Source organism: Sciurus carolinensis, chromosome 4, assembly GCF_902686445.1.
Source record: "Sciurus carolinensis chromosome 4, mSciCar1.2, whole genome shotgun sequence".
NCBI classification, from domain to species: domain Eukaryota; kingdom Metazoa; phylum Chordata; class Mammalia; order Rodentia; family Sciuridae; genus Sciurus; species Sciurus carolinensis.
Genome location: NC_062216.1, coordinates 95509972 through 95523892, shown reverse-complemented (window position 1 = coordinate 95523892; position 13921 = coordinate 95509972). Strand labels below are relative to the sequence as shown.

Genomic DNA, 13921 nt, shown 5'->3' with positions numbered 1-13921 from the left:
TAGATCCATGCTATATCTTCAAGTATGATAACCACTTTAGGAGGATTTTTTGATACTTTGAACTAAATGATCTCTAAGAATCTGTATTTAAACTAGCCCCTAACCTTTTCACCTAGCCATCCATCTTAAACCTACAGATTTTTAAAATGTGTTATCTATATTTATGTATAAGTCATTAACAGAAATATTGTACTTGGAAGAACCAAGGATAGAATCATTTCTCTATCATTAAGACCTTCCCCTCAGTTAACATTTCTTATATAGTTACTTAATCAGCTGTGGAACTTCCTAGTTATATAATTACTTACCATTTTCTGTTAACAGGAATGTTATAAGATGCTTTATTAAGTGCTTCACTGAAGTCAAGATTCATTAAGTTTATCCCATTCCCCCTAGCTACCATAGAATTAGCTCTTTTAAAAGTGAAATTGGGTTAATTTAATGTGGCATGTTAAGGATCCTATGTCAGCTTCTCGTGATCACCAATTTATTCTCCCAAGTGTTCAAAAGTCATCTAATATGCTTTAAATTTTGGTTGAGGTTTATTTTTATTTAAGAAATATATTACTTTGCAAATACCAACTGATTTAATCCCATATAAGTATCTCCATTTCACAGATGAAAAAAACTGAGACAGAGAGAGAAGTTAAATAAGTTGTCCAAGGGCATATATTTAATAAAAGGTAGAGTTGGTCCAAATCAGCAGTTTGGCCATACAATTTGTGCCTCTATGCACCAAGTTATGTTCTTTCACTGCTTTATGGCTTTAGAAATCCCCTATGTCTTCTTGTTTTCTCTGTTTTCCTGCTTTTGAGATACAGAATAAAAAGTCTTACGATATGCTCACAACACAGATCATTTCTCCCCACCAGCAAGCAAGCAGTTCCATAACAGATACCAGCTTGGCAATCATCCTCTAGTTCAACTCAGTTCTGACACTATCAACCTGGAAATAGAAATAATCATTACTTTGAGACAAGATTAAACATAAGCATATTTTGTTTCATGTTATGAAAGTAAGAAAGTAAGTTAAAATTTTTCTCAATAAAGTTATTAAGGAGAATCCCCTATTTAATTTATTTATTATTTTGGTCCCAAGGATTAGACCCAGGGGCATTTAGTCACTGAGCCGTATCCTTGACCCTTTTTAATTTTTCTCTTGAGACAGGGTCTTGCTAAGTTGCTGAGTCTGACTTTGAACCATGATCCTCCTGCCTCTGCCTCTAGTTACTGGAATTATAGGTATACACAAAATCACCTGGCAGAACCCCCTATTTTGTTAAGAATTCAAGATTAAAATCAATATAAATTAGAACTGTTACAGAAAAACATTTTTTGTAATTATGAAAAATCATTATGGTTTCAGTAAAAGTGGTATCTCCCCTTCCCTTTTCTTATGATAAGTATTGTCGCAGACAACCTGGTGGTAGGAAGAAGTTATCTCTAGAACATGGAAAATGGGAGCTCCATACAAGTCAAGCTGCATACACTCAGCCAGCCTTCTCACAAATGATCTGTCCTTGTTGCTTCTAGACAAACCCATTGAACTAGGTCAATGTGGGTAACTCTCTTCCATATTTTGAGCCTTTATCATTTAATTTATATATTTCATCTCACTTAGAAGTACTGTATATACTTTAAAAAATTTTTTTGATTTTAAAATTTTTTTGCAGACTGCATTTTGATTCATTGTACACAAATGAGGTACATCATTTCGTTGCTACACTTTTGTAGTTAAATAATTATTTCAGAACTTTTTAAAATTTAAGCTACTTTCTCTGAAAGCTCAAATAACCTACAGAAACACTTTTATGTGTTTTTAATCGATGGTGGCTACACAAGATTTCAAAGAAATTCATTTTTAACTGTGTTCTATTTATTCTTAGAGTCTTTATGTCCTTTTAAGGTTACTCCAAATACTTAGTACGGGAGTTTGTACATCAATTGTTCAATTTTCTCTATCTTCATAATTTAGCAAAATCTTATTTTTGTTTAGTTGGGTACTTAACCCAAAGCTAATGAGAAATTTTTGTGAGGGATTAAAAATTCTGCCTCTGTTGCATAGTAATATTGGGCAGGTTATTTAATTCCTCTGTGCCCCAGCTCTATCATTTTTGAAAAGGAATAATAGTACCCTGCCTATCTACTTAGCACAGGTGGGCATTCAGTGAGAAAGTGTATTTAACAAGGTATCCCCACTCTCACACTTGTGCCTTTCCACAGAATCACATGACTCTGGAACAGGCTTCTGCTACCCTCTGCCAATAGTCTTGCCTCCTTATTTCTGTCTTGATACTTTCACCCTATAAACCCCCAGTCATGTTTCAGCCCATCATTTGGGTTGTGTGGTTTTTAACCAAATTAGTGAGAACATCAGGAACAATGCTTATTCATGGCTGCACATTATAATCCCAAATTGCTTGAACACACACACATACGCATACACATACCCTGCATTTTGAACCAAATAAGAATTTTAGGAATGGAAATCTAGCATCAACATTTCCCCCACTCCTTGTCTTAACCTATTCATATATTTTAATTTTTTATGTTAATTGTAGATTCACTCATGGTTTAAGAAATACTACAGAAACATCCAATGTACCTTTACCCACTTTGCCCCACTGGTAACACCTTGAAGGATATTGACATTGATACAATCAGGGTACAGAGTGTTTTGATCACTACAGTGATCCCTAGTGTTACCCATACTCACTTCCCCAGTCACATCTGCACCCCACTCTCCCTCCAAGACCTCTGGCAACCATTACTCTCTTCTCCATTCCTATATGTGGTCATTTCAAGAGTGTTATATAAATGGAATCATACACTATATAAGCTTTTGGATTGACTTTTTCCACTTGACATAATCCTCTGGAGATACCACAGTTTAACCATTCAACTGTTGAAGAATATCCATTGAATAACCACTCAAATGTTGAAGAATGGACAAGTTTTTGTTCATTACAAGTAAAGCTTCCATGTACATTCACATACAGGTTTCTCGGTGAACACGAGTTTACCTTTCTGGATGATAAAGACCCAAGAGTACAATTGCTAGGTTATATGGTAGTTTCATGTTTAGTTTTATAAAAACAACTGCCAAAGTGTTTTCCCAGCGTTGTACTATTTTACATTCTCACCAGCAATGAATGAATGATTCAGTTTTTCTGCCTGCACATTAGTATTTGTTATTGTCACTATTTTTTTTATTTCAGTCATTCTTTCAAATATATAGAGATACTGTATTTCCCTATTGGCTTCTGATATTGAATCTTTTCACATGCTTATTTGCCATTTTCAGAACCTCTTCTGAAATGACTCTTCATGTCTTAATCTCTTTTCTAATGGAATTTTTTTCTTACTGTGGTTTGAGATATTTTAGATACTAGTCTTTGTCAAATGTGTGGGTTGCAGACATTTTTGTCTCGTCTAAAGCTTGTCTTTTCATGCTGTTAATGGGATCATTCCCAAGGTAAAGATTTTAATTTTGGTGAAGTACAGTTTCTCCCTTTTCCTCTTCAGGACATGCTTTTGGTGTCAAGTCTAATAATTCTTTTTACTCAAAGGCCCATATGCTAAAGGCTTGGTCATCAGCCTGTGGCACTATTCAGAGGCAGTATAACTTTTAGAAGGTTGAACCCAGTGGAAGGAAGTTAGGTCTCATTGGGGTATGCCCTTGAAGAGGCGATGGAGAAACCAGAACCTTTCTTTTTGCTTCCTGGACAGTTTTCTTCTGCCCCATGCTTCCACTGTCATGATGTACTATGTAGCCACAGGACCAAAGGAACATGGACAAGCACACATGGACTGAAATTTCTGAAACTGTGAGACAAAATAAACTTTTCCACCATATAAGCTTTTTATTTCATGTATTTATCACAGTGACAGAAAGCTAACTAACATATTCCTGAAGATTATTTTGCTATGATTTTTCTGCAAATTTTATAGCTTTAGGTTGAGGTATGCCTCCCTGCCCCCACCCTCCAGCAATTGCTCCAATACCACATGTAGAAAAGCTGTCTTTCCTCCATTGAATTGGTGTTGTGCTTCTGCCATAAGTCTGTGAGTCTACTTCTGAATCTGTTGTTATCAATAGCACACTTTCTTGATGACTGTAGCTGTGTATTAGGCTCTGTATCAGGAAGTGATTCCCCTCAATTTATTCATTGTGAAGACTGTTTTAGCTATCCTTAGGTTTGTGCCTTTTCTTATAAATTTTAAAATATGCTTGCTTATGTCTACACAAAGCTTATTGTGATTTTCACAGGAACTGTATTATGTTGTAGCTCCATTTAGGGAAAATTTATGTCTTTATTTTATGATGAGTCTTCCAATCCATGAATATTATGATTTTCCACTTAGGTCTTTGATTTTCTTTCATCCTGTATGCAGTTCCTAGCATAGAGGTACTATTTGTGTGTATACTTCAGCATTGCAGTTCTAATTTTGCATTCTATGTGAAATGTAATTGCCTTCTGTGTTGACCTTGTATCTTAGTCTCTTCCCCTCTCCGCCCTTTTCTTTTTGGAGTGGGGACTGAATACAGGGGCACTTTAACACTAAGCTATGTCCCCAAGTCCTTTTTATTTTTTATAGCAAGACAGGATCTTGCTAAGTTGCTGAGGTTGGTCTCAAATTGCAATTCTCCAGCCTCAGCCTCCTGTGTCCCTGGGATTACAGGTATGCGCCACCATGTCTGGCTATTGTAGTCCTTCTTGAACCTGACATTGGTATTTTATAAACTTCTGGAAATTATAACATGCAAACACAATTGAGAATCACTGTTCTTGAGGAATAATAATGATGAAGTTTAGTGTCCTTAAAATTTTGTGGTTTCTACTTTCAGAACCACTGTTATGATTTGAATCTGGAATGTCTGCACAAAAGCTCATTTGTTGAAAGCAAGATTCCCAATTCCACAAGGTTCAGAAGTATAACTTTTAGGTAAGGATTAGAGCTTTGACCTCATAGCTGACATGACTACTGGGAGGTGGGAGCTAGTTGGAGAAAGTTGGTCACTGAGGGCACACTCTTGAAGGATTTACCATTTCCCTGGTCTTCTCCTTGTTTCATAGCTGCTATGAGCTGAGCAGCTTTCCTCTGCCACATCCTTCTGCCATGGTGTTCTGCCTCACTGCAGGCCCAGAGCAATGGAGTCAGTTGACCATGAGAGACCTCTGAAACTGCATGCCAAAATTAAACTTTTGTTCTCTAACTTGTTCTTGTCAGGTACTTTGGTCAGGTATGAACAGCTGACTTACATAAGCATAAAGCACTCCTGTGTGTCTGCATTGTTCTTTCTTCCAAAATCCATAATAGTCATAAATGATCCATTCTCTCTAGCTTGTCTGTCTTACCCTCCACTTTGATCCCTTTTTCCTATTCTCCAAGGACCTTGCTTTCCTTACTACCACCTAATGTCAAGAACAACAGAAACTTTCTATTCCCTCTGCCCGATAATATTAATATCAGTACCTTTTTCTATGTTTGCACCATACATTTCAATGTTAAGAGTGAGAGATATCCTTTTTACTATTATAGACAATTTATACTTTTTACTATTATAGTAAAAATATATTTCCATGTCTGTCCCTACTGTCTAGTTATATCCTTCATATGAACATGTGGGCATATTTCCTTCATGTATTTTCTATACTATTCTGTATGTTTGTATTGAAATAGTTGCAATAATATATATTTTATATTTTATCCACTCTGGATTATTAGCATTACCTTATTAAAGGCTGTTTTAAAATATTATTTATTTTTCTGATGGTACTGGGAATCAAACCAGGGCCTCACACATGCTGGGCAAGTGTTCTGCCACTGAGCCAAATCCCTAACACATTTTAATGACTACATAGTAGACTTTCCATGATTTTCATAAAAATACTGTTTCCTTTTCTAAACTTAGCATTGGATTAACTATCCTTGTATATAAATATTTCCAGATTTTGGAATGCCTTCAGATAAATTTCCCAGGAGTAGAATCACTAGATTTAGGGTATGAATATTTTTAATATTCTTGGAATATTTATAAATCAAGCACAGTAGGGTACAGTGCAAGTTGTTACAGCCTTGTTTTCCCAAAATGAGGCAATTTAGCAATATTAATCAATTAAATCATGCCTCATAGTCCAGCAATTCTACCTTCTAGGAATACTGGCACAAATGCAGAGTTGTGAGCTGGGATGCTTGATGCAGCTGATAAGAAGAAAATGAAAATAACCAAAATGTGAGCCAGTGAGATTTAATTGTGATATGCTCATTATCTGAATACAGTGCTACTAAAAAGAATGATATAGAAGATCTATATCCAGTGATAAAAAATAGCATTGATATAGCATAATCTAGTAAATGAAAAAAATCAGAAAAAGAAAAGTGGTCAAAATATGTAATATGTTAATATAGGAAAATTTTAGATCAAGGAGATTTGGCAGAAAATATTTGTGAAGGTAGTATAGCAAGATTTGGAACAAACTGGCATTTGGGTGAGTGGGTAAAGAGTATACCACTTAGAGTTTTATACAATTTTATTTAGATATAACAGTAAAAATAAAGAACAATCATTGAAATAAGTGAACCAACATAGCAGATATGCTCGAACATTTAAATATGTAAAAATTTTGGATAAAAATGAAGTGAAACACCTTTGGAAAATAAACAACACTGTATTTTGTGTCTGGGTATTGTATATACACACTGAAGTACATATACAATGCTTACAAAAAATTTTTTGGTGATGAAAAAGTGAATATTTACATGTACAAATGTACCTATGAAGAATTAAATAAATAACTACCTTTAAAATTTAATACACATGTGATTCTTCTGCATTCCTCATGTAACGAAGTTGAAGAAGAAACATAATTATCTCCATTACCACTTCAAATTCAACAAGGTGATATCCTGGAAGCACACAGACAAAAAGACAGATGCATTGTAAAAGATGGTCATGAATGAGAAACATGTCCACATCTCAAGGTAGATCATGTTACTGTTGTCCCAGGATGACATGGCAACCTGGACCAACCTGACAACATGTAAACTAGGAGGATCCCTTCTGAGTAGTAATAGGTAGCATCTTCTTTTTGGAATACTTGTTAAATCAGAGTTTAAACAGGTAATTTGGTCAAAGTAGATATTCCTAGAGCCATTATAGAAGAACAAACAATACAGATAATATTAATATCAATATGGAATAAGTGATATTTGCCTTTCTCTTTCAAATTCTTTTAATTAGGAGAGTTTGTATCTCTATGTTTACCAGGGGAAGATGATAAGATAAAATTACTTTTCCAATGTATGACTGCTGGATGGGAACAAGTGAACTACAAAGTATATTCCCCACCTCCGCCAATATTAGACTCTAAACAAATATGTGATATCTGAGAGAATACTGTTTATTGATTTTCAGTTTTAGTAGGAATGATAGTAGAAAAAGTATAATAATGAGTCTAAAGGAGACTGCTTGGCTTTTAGGTCATTATATTCACTAATACAAGTTCAATGGTACTTATAAAATATTATATTAGGAAATATATAATTTTATTACCTAATATTTATATATCTTATTTATATGTAATTACTTCCCAGCTCTATTGTAAACATACACAGTTGTTTTCCTAACAGTGTAGATACTACCACTGTGAAGATCCATACTGGAAGGTATGAGCTTGTTCCCAGAGAGATGAAGCATTTTTCTGAAATGATGAGATTGTGTAAATGGGTGAGAAGATTATGTGAAAATACCTAGCCCATATAAAGATCAGAGCATGACTCTGGTTTTGCTTCCACTGTATTATACTACTGAGTTGACAAGTTACAAATAAACTGTAATTGCAATTTCAATTGTCAGCCTTCAGACAGTACTTAAACATGAAGTCTTGTCAGTAAAAGTCAGAAGAATGAGAGCACCATGAAACCACTAGAACAAAGTATGGACACACACACACACACTCACACACACACACACATATATATATATATACACATATATATATATGAATTACTGGGGATTTAACCCACGGGTCCTTTGCCATTGAGATACAACTCCTGCCCCTTTTATTTTTAGTTTTAAGACAGGGGCTCACTAAGTTACTTAAGGCCTTGCTAAATTGCTGAGGATGGCCTCCATCTTGCAATCCTCCTGCCTCAACCTCTGGAATTGTTGGGGCTATAGGCATGTGCACAACTGGACTTAATATTTAAAAATGAAGTGTACTGTTTGTTTCATTTGTTTATACCTGATTTGGGTATAAAGTTGGTCTTTTCCTTCTATAAAGCAGTGTTATTTTTCTATTTTAAGATTGTTGCAAAGATAGAATAACCCACATAAAATATTTTGGGGTTTTTGTGGTATAAGCCAAAGTGGAATAAAATTAGTTCTTTACAAATAGCCTAACAATATCAGAGAAGTGCTCGGAGAAGAATGGGTGGGATTTACCTCTTCAACAGGTTTTTCTTTTTTGTTTTTTTTCATCCTTTAATAGCATTTTCCTAAACTGGTATATAAGATGGCTGAATAGAGGGCACCTGGCACTCACTGATCCTCCACAAAGGATCACTGAGAAGTAGATATACAGATGCATTTTGAGGTAGGTGATTGTGGGAGAACACTGGAAATTAACAGAAAAGTGAATCCTTCTAAGATTCAGAGACCTGGGACAATAACATGGTAAAAGAAACAAAACACCCTGATATCTGCTGGCCCAGCTCCTTTGCTGGAAGAAGGGAGATCTCCTCTCTGCAGGGTAAGTGTGAAAGCAAACTCCAGCAAATGCTATTAGCACAAATGCTGGCAATCCTAGCTCCTGGAAAGATTCAAGACCCTCACAGGCTTGCAGCCTAATGAGTAACTTGAAATCTGCACAGTAACCTTGCTTTGGAAAATGACTTCACATTATCTTCTTGTGACTCCCCAGGGTGCTATAGTCGGAAGTCATCTTGAGAAAGAACCTACTGTCTGAATTTGAATTACTTTATGGTTCAGAAACCCCTGGATATTTCATCTCTGGGAATATTCCCCAGGACATTTCATTGCAGTGGCTCAGCAAACCAAACCTGGACAGGTTGAGTGTGTGACTCAAATCTGCTGACTGCCCTGAAATTTAGGTGATGACTGTCATGACATAGAGGGCATCACCCTCTGAGAATTGCATGTGGATTCATGCCAGTTCCAGGACTGAAGGCAGTTACCCGGAGGTTTCCACCACCCAGTCCTGCATACTAACAGGTGGGGAAAGAACCTCAGAAGTTTCCACTACTGCTTCACAAACAGGAGCTTGTTGCATGCCGCCAGGGAGACTTGAGTCACCAGGTTCTCTGGCTGTCATCCTGTCCCCAGAGCACATCGGCTAAGAAGGTCTACAGAGAATTTTTGCCCAGTACTGGCTCCCTTCCCTTCTCAATCACTCACCAAGCACTTCACCTGAAGGAGTTGGGGGAAGAAAACCCCTGACTCTCAACCAACCCAGAGTCCATATAGCCAAGGGAGGCCTAGAGGAATTTAGTCTGGCTCTAGCCATGACCCATTACTGCTTCTTCCCTGCTGGGCACTACAGATGAAAGAACTGGGGAGAAAAGCCCTGGCTTCTGTGCCATCCCCAGGCATGCCAAGACTTGGGGGATGAAGTCACTCCTGGTAACCACAACCAGAAAGCAGCAGAGGAACACCATTACTCCTGCTGTCACCACACCTACACAGTTCCCACCACCAGCTGACTCTGCACATTACCTGATCAAGCAGTGCTACCAGGGTTTGACTTATTAGAGAGAGGGTGCTGTGATTCCTGCCACCAACTCTCCCAGGGAAACACACACCAGACACATCAAAATACCTCCTTGAGGACATACTACAGAGCCATTGTCACCAAAACAGTGTTATAGTGGCATAAAAGCAGAATAGAGAACCAACCCAGGAATAAGTTTCAAGTATCTACAGCCAACTGATTCTCAACAAAGGACACCAACAAAATACATTTAAGAAAGGACACCCTCTTCAACAAAGGTGCTAGGAAACGTAGATATTCTCAAACATAAGATTCAAACTTGACTCTATCTCTCATCTTGTATGAAAATCAACTCAAAATGGACACAGACCTTAACTTAAGACCTAAGACCATGAGAGTACTAGAGGAAATCATAGAGGAAGCATTTCAAGATATTGGTACAGGCAATGGTTTTCTGGATAGTAGCACAAAGCACAGGAAACAAAAGCAAAAGTTGACAAATGTATAAAAAAGCTTCTGTACTGCAAAAGAAACAACATTAAAGAAATGATGTATAGCACAGAAAAAAATACCTGCCAGCTGCTATTCATGTAGCAGAGGGTTAATATATAGAATGAATTTTTGAAAACAACTAAAAAATAACCAAGAAATTTAATTAAAATTTGGGCAAATGATCTGAATAGACACTTCTCAAAAGAAGAAATACAAATAGCCAACAAATTTATGAGAAGATGCTAGTATCTTTAACTGTCAGGGAAACACAAATCAAACTACAGTAAGATACCATTTCAACCCGGTTAGAATGATTATTACAAAATCTAAAAATAACAAATGCTGGTATGTAGAGCAAAAGGAACTCTTACATACTGTTGGTGGGTATGTAAGTTAGAAAACCCAACATGGAAAACAGTATGGAACTTCCCCAAACAAAAAACAAAACTATCCTAGGATCCAGCTATCCCACTCCTGAGTATATACCCAAAGGAAATGCAGTCAGCATACAAATGAGCCACACACGTACTGCACACCCATGTGCACCAAAGCACTACTCACAAAAGCTAAGACAAAGAATCAGTCTAGGTGCCCATCAACAGAAGAATGGAGAAAGAAGTGTGGTATGAATACACAGTGTAGTATTATCTTGTCACACAAGAATGAAGTCCTGCCATCTGGAGCAAAATAGATAGAAATAGAGGACATTAAGCCTGACAAAGGAAGACAAGTATCTCATGTTCTCTCATATGTGAAAATGAAAGAAAAAAGTTGTCCTCAAAGTAGAATAGTGGTTACTATGGTCTGGGAAAGGTCGGGGGGTGAGGCTTGGATGTGATCAATACACACTGTATACAAATACCACACTGAATCACATTAATATGTACAGTTGATTTGTATTAATCAAGTATTTGCCTAGATCATGTCTTTTATTCCCTTTCTACTGGAAGATGAATTATCTAAAACTGTATAGCAAGCTAAGATATTGCTGACACTACATTTTGTTGAAACAACCAGGGACTATATTTTAAATACATCAATATATGTGGGAGCAGCTGCAGAATCATCCTCTTGCATGGTAGTTCAAGGACTGCATTGATGAATTCAGGAGTTTTCTTCTCAGAGTATCTCATGAATGGGTTTTTGCTGAACATAATGAAGTATAAATGCATGGTAGTTTTAAAATGAAACATGAAAAAAAATCTATATTGATGATTGCTAATTTGATATTTGAAGTGAACTCAATTCTCATTCACTTATCTGAACTATGTGAAATTGTCAATATTCAATGGTTTTTGACCAAAAAAATGATTTTTAATAACTCAACTTCATAGTTGAATTAGGTAGTTTATTTTTAGTAGATGCTTGAAATCTGCATAGCAGTTTACTGTCAGCATTAAATGAAGTGGTACTAAATGTATCTTTCAGCCTCTCCTTGAAAGTACCGGATTTTAATCCAATTCAGTGATCTATAACATTAGTCAAATACCTGACAGGCCAGTTCTCTGCTCTGTTGTACACAGAAAACACAAATCTGAGAAATTAGACAGTGATATGTATCCAGTTTGATGACTTTACATAGTTATAGGTTGGTGTCTGCCATGAATCAGACAGCAAAGAGGATTCTCTGCTGCTTGTAAGGAGACTCTCAGGACTGCTGCAGTACTCTCAGGATGGGCACAAGAAGTCCGTGGGCATCGTGAGTTAGGGTAGCAATAACTGCCACTCCACTGCACTGTTGTCATGAGCATTTCTGCTATGGGGACTGGATCAGATCTGCCATTGGAGAAGTGTGATCACTGAAAGAGTAGTACAGTGCCCCTGTGTTTAGAAATAGGAAATGTATTAACAGTACGCCATCAAAAATAAAAAAATAAATAAAATAAAAAACAGGTCTCTTGTCATTGACAGTGAAAAAATTTAGAGTCATTTCCACCCACCTTTGTCATTAAGGAGGCTGAATTCAATGTATATGTATGTTCAATGTTAAAATTTCTCACAGAAAGTTAATGTTGTTCATGCCTCCTGGGAACTTACAATCTGAACTGCCGTTCAATTTATATCTTGCATACCACATGTAAGTCATCACATTCATTTTTCTGCTTTGGCAAACACTGGAAGATAAAAAAGGCAGCTTATTCAGTACATAAACTTCTTAATTTTATAGGGAATAGGACCTCAGCAGTTAGATAGAAAATGTTCCTATCAGTTTCACAATTTCAGTAGGCAATGGACATTTGAAAGATTATTTATGAGATATATTACTTCATTTTGGATTTTTGATAAAATGTTACAATATTACAATTGCTTATAAGTTATTTAACCTATCTTAAAATTAGTTTGCTAACATCCTCTTATCTCCAAACTATAGCTCTGAGTCAGAAAGAAATTAAGGAATTAAGGAAGGCCCCTGAGCCAGAAGACTAGATGCCAATGTCTATTATAGAAATATATAGAATAAGAGTTTGAGGCAACTTTTTTCTTATTTAATATATTTTGACCAAAATTTATCCTTTGGTTGCCAAGATTACAGCATTCCAAAAGAGCATATTGTTAGACACCAGACACTGAGCCCGGCCCCACCAACCCCCGCACTGACTCAGCGCACCCTCTCTGGGGCTCCCCAGCTTCTTTGGAGGCGGGTGTAGGCATTTTGAATTATTCCTGAGGGAGTGGCCACCATTGTTGGAAGGGCAACTTCCTGAGACAACTACAAGAGACTGGAGGCCCTTTGACAGGTACCTCTAATTACTCACTTACATTCTACACCCTTCCCCGTCCTCTTGCTCACAACAAGAAATAATGTAAATAATAATTTAACTCATTGTTTATTACAATAATATTAAAGTCTTTATAGGGGCTATCTGGTTCAGGGCTGCATTTTCTCTGTTTTGGGTGCTACTAATATTGATCTACCCTTCAAAGGAGAGGTACTAGAAAACTTCAGGGTCATAATAAGCATGTAGGGGGAAACTTCAGTACCTCAGATCTTCACTGCTAGAGGGGAATATACAGAAACAATATGAAAAAACAGGGGAAGAAAGTATCCTAACAAACCAAGATGCTATTTGAATAGAATTCAATGACAGCATGGCAGTAGAAATGACAAAAAAACAGTTTAGAATCTGCATAATTAAAATGATCTGTGAAGCAAAAGACGGGATAAGAGAGCAAATGCAGGCAATGCATGATCATTCCAGTAAACAGTTAAAGAGCAAATGCAGGAAGCAAAAGAACACTTCAGTAAAGAGATACAGATTCTGAAAAAAAAAAAAAAAAAACAAAAACCAGAAATAGTTGAAATGAAAGAAACAATAAACTAAATTAAAAACTCAACAGAAAGGATCACCAACAGAAGACAGAATTGCAAACAATGAAGACAAAATATTTAATCTTGAAATTTAAAATATTTAATCTTGAAAATAAAGTTGAAATTATGTTAAAGAAATCTGTAGCGAGCTCTTTCCCTATCAAAAATTTCATATACTCTGAATATCTCCTGTCATTTGGGTCGTTGGAATTTTTTTTGTTCATTCTTAAGTCATTAATTGCCTGACTTCATTTCCCCTAATCTTCTACCTTGCTTTTTGTTATAATTGTCAGTGATATAGTTCTGAAATGGGCTAAGACCAATCAATTTTAGGACTTCAATTCCTTAAATAATAAAGTTCTTAAGATGTCTTTCAGGAAAAGCC

At 36.3% G+C, this 13921-nt stretch overlaps 1 long non-coding RNA gene across 3 annotated transcripts in view; it reads right to left on the bottom strand.

The window, feature by feature from the left end:
• Window positions 1–666: 666 nt before the first annotated feature.
• LOC124982116 (uncharacterized) overlaps window positions 667–13921 on the bottom strand; it is a 55263-nt gene continuing 42008 nt past the window's right edge. Inside the window, exons 3-5 of one of the 3 annotated variants that reach the window (XR_007108200.1) lie at window positions 12167–12340; window positions 6806–6912; window positions 667–946 (exon numbers count right to left, since the gene is read on the bottom strand). This is a non-coding gene — a long non-coding RNA (uncharacterized LOC124982116). Of the gene's footprint in view, window positions 947–6597; window positions 6913–12166; window positions 12341–13921 lie in introns of those variants that run through there. The other 2 variants (XR_007108199.1, XR_007108198.1) reach the window with 2 other exon arrangements.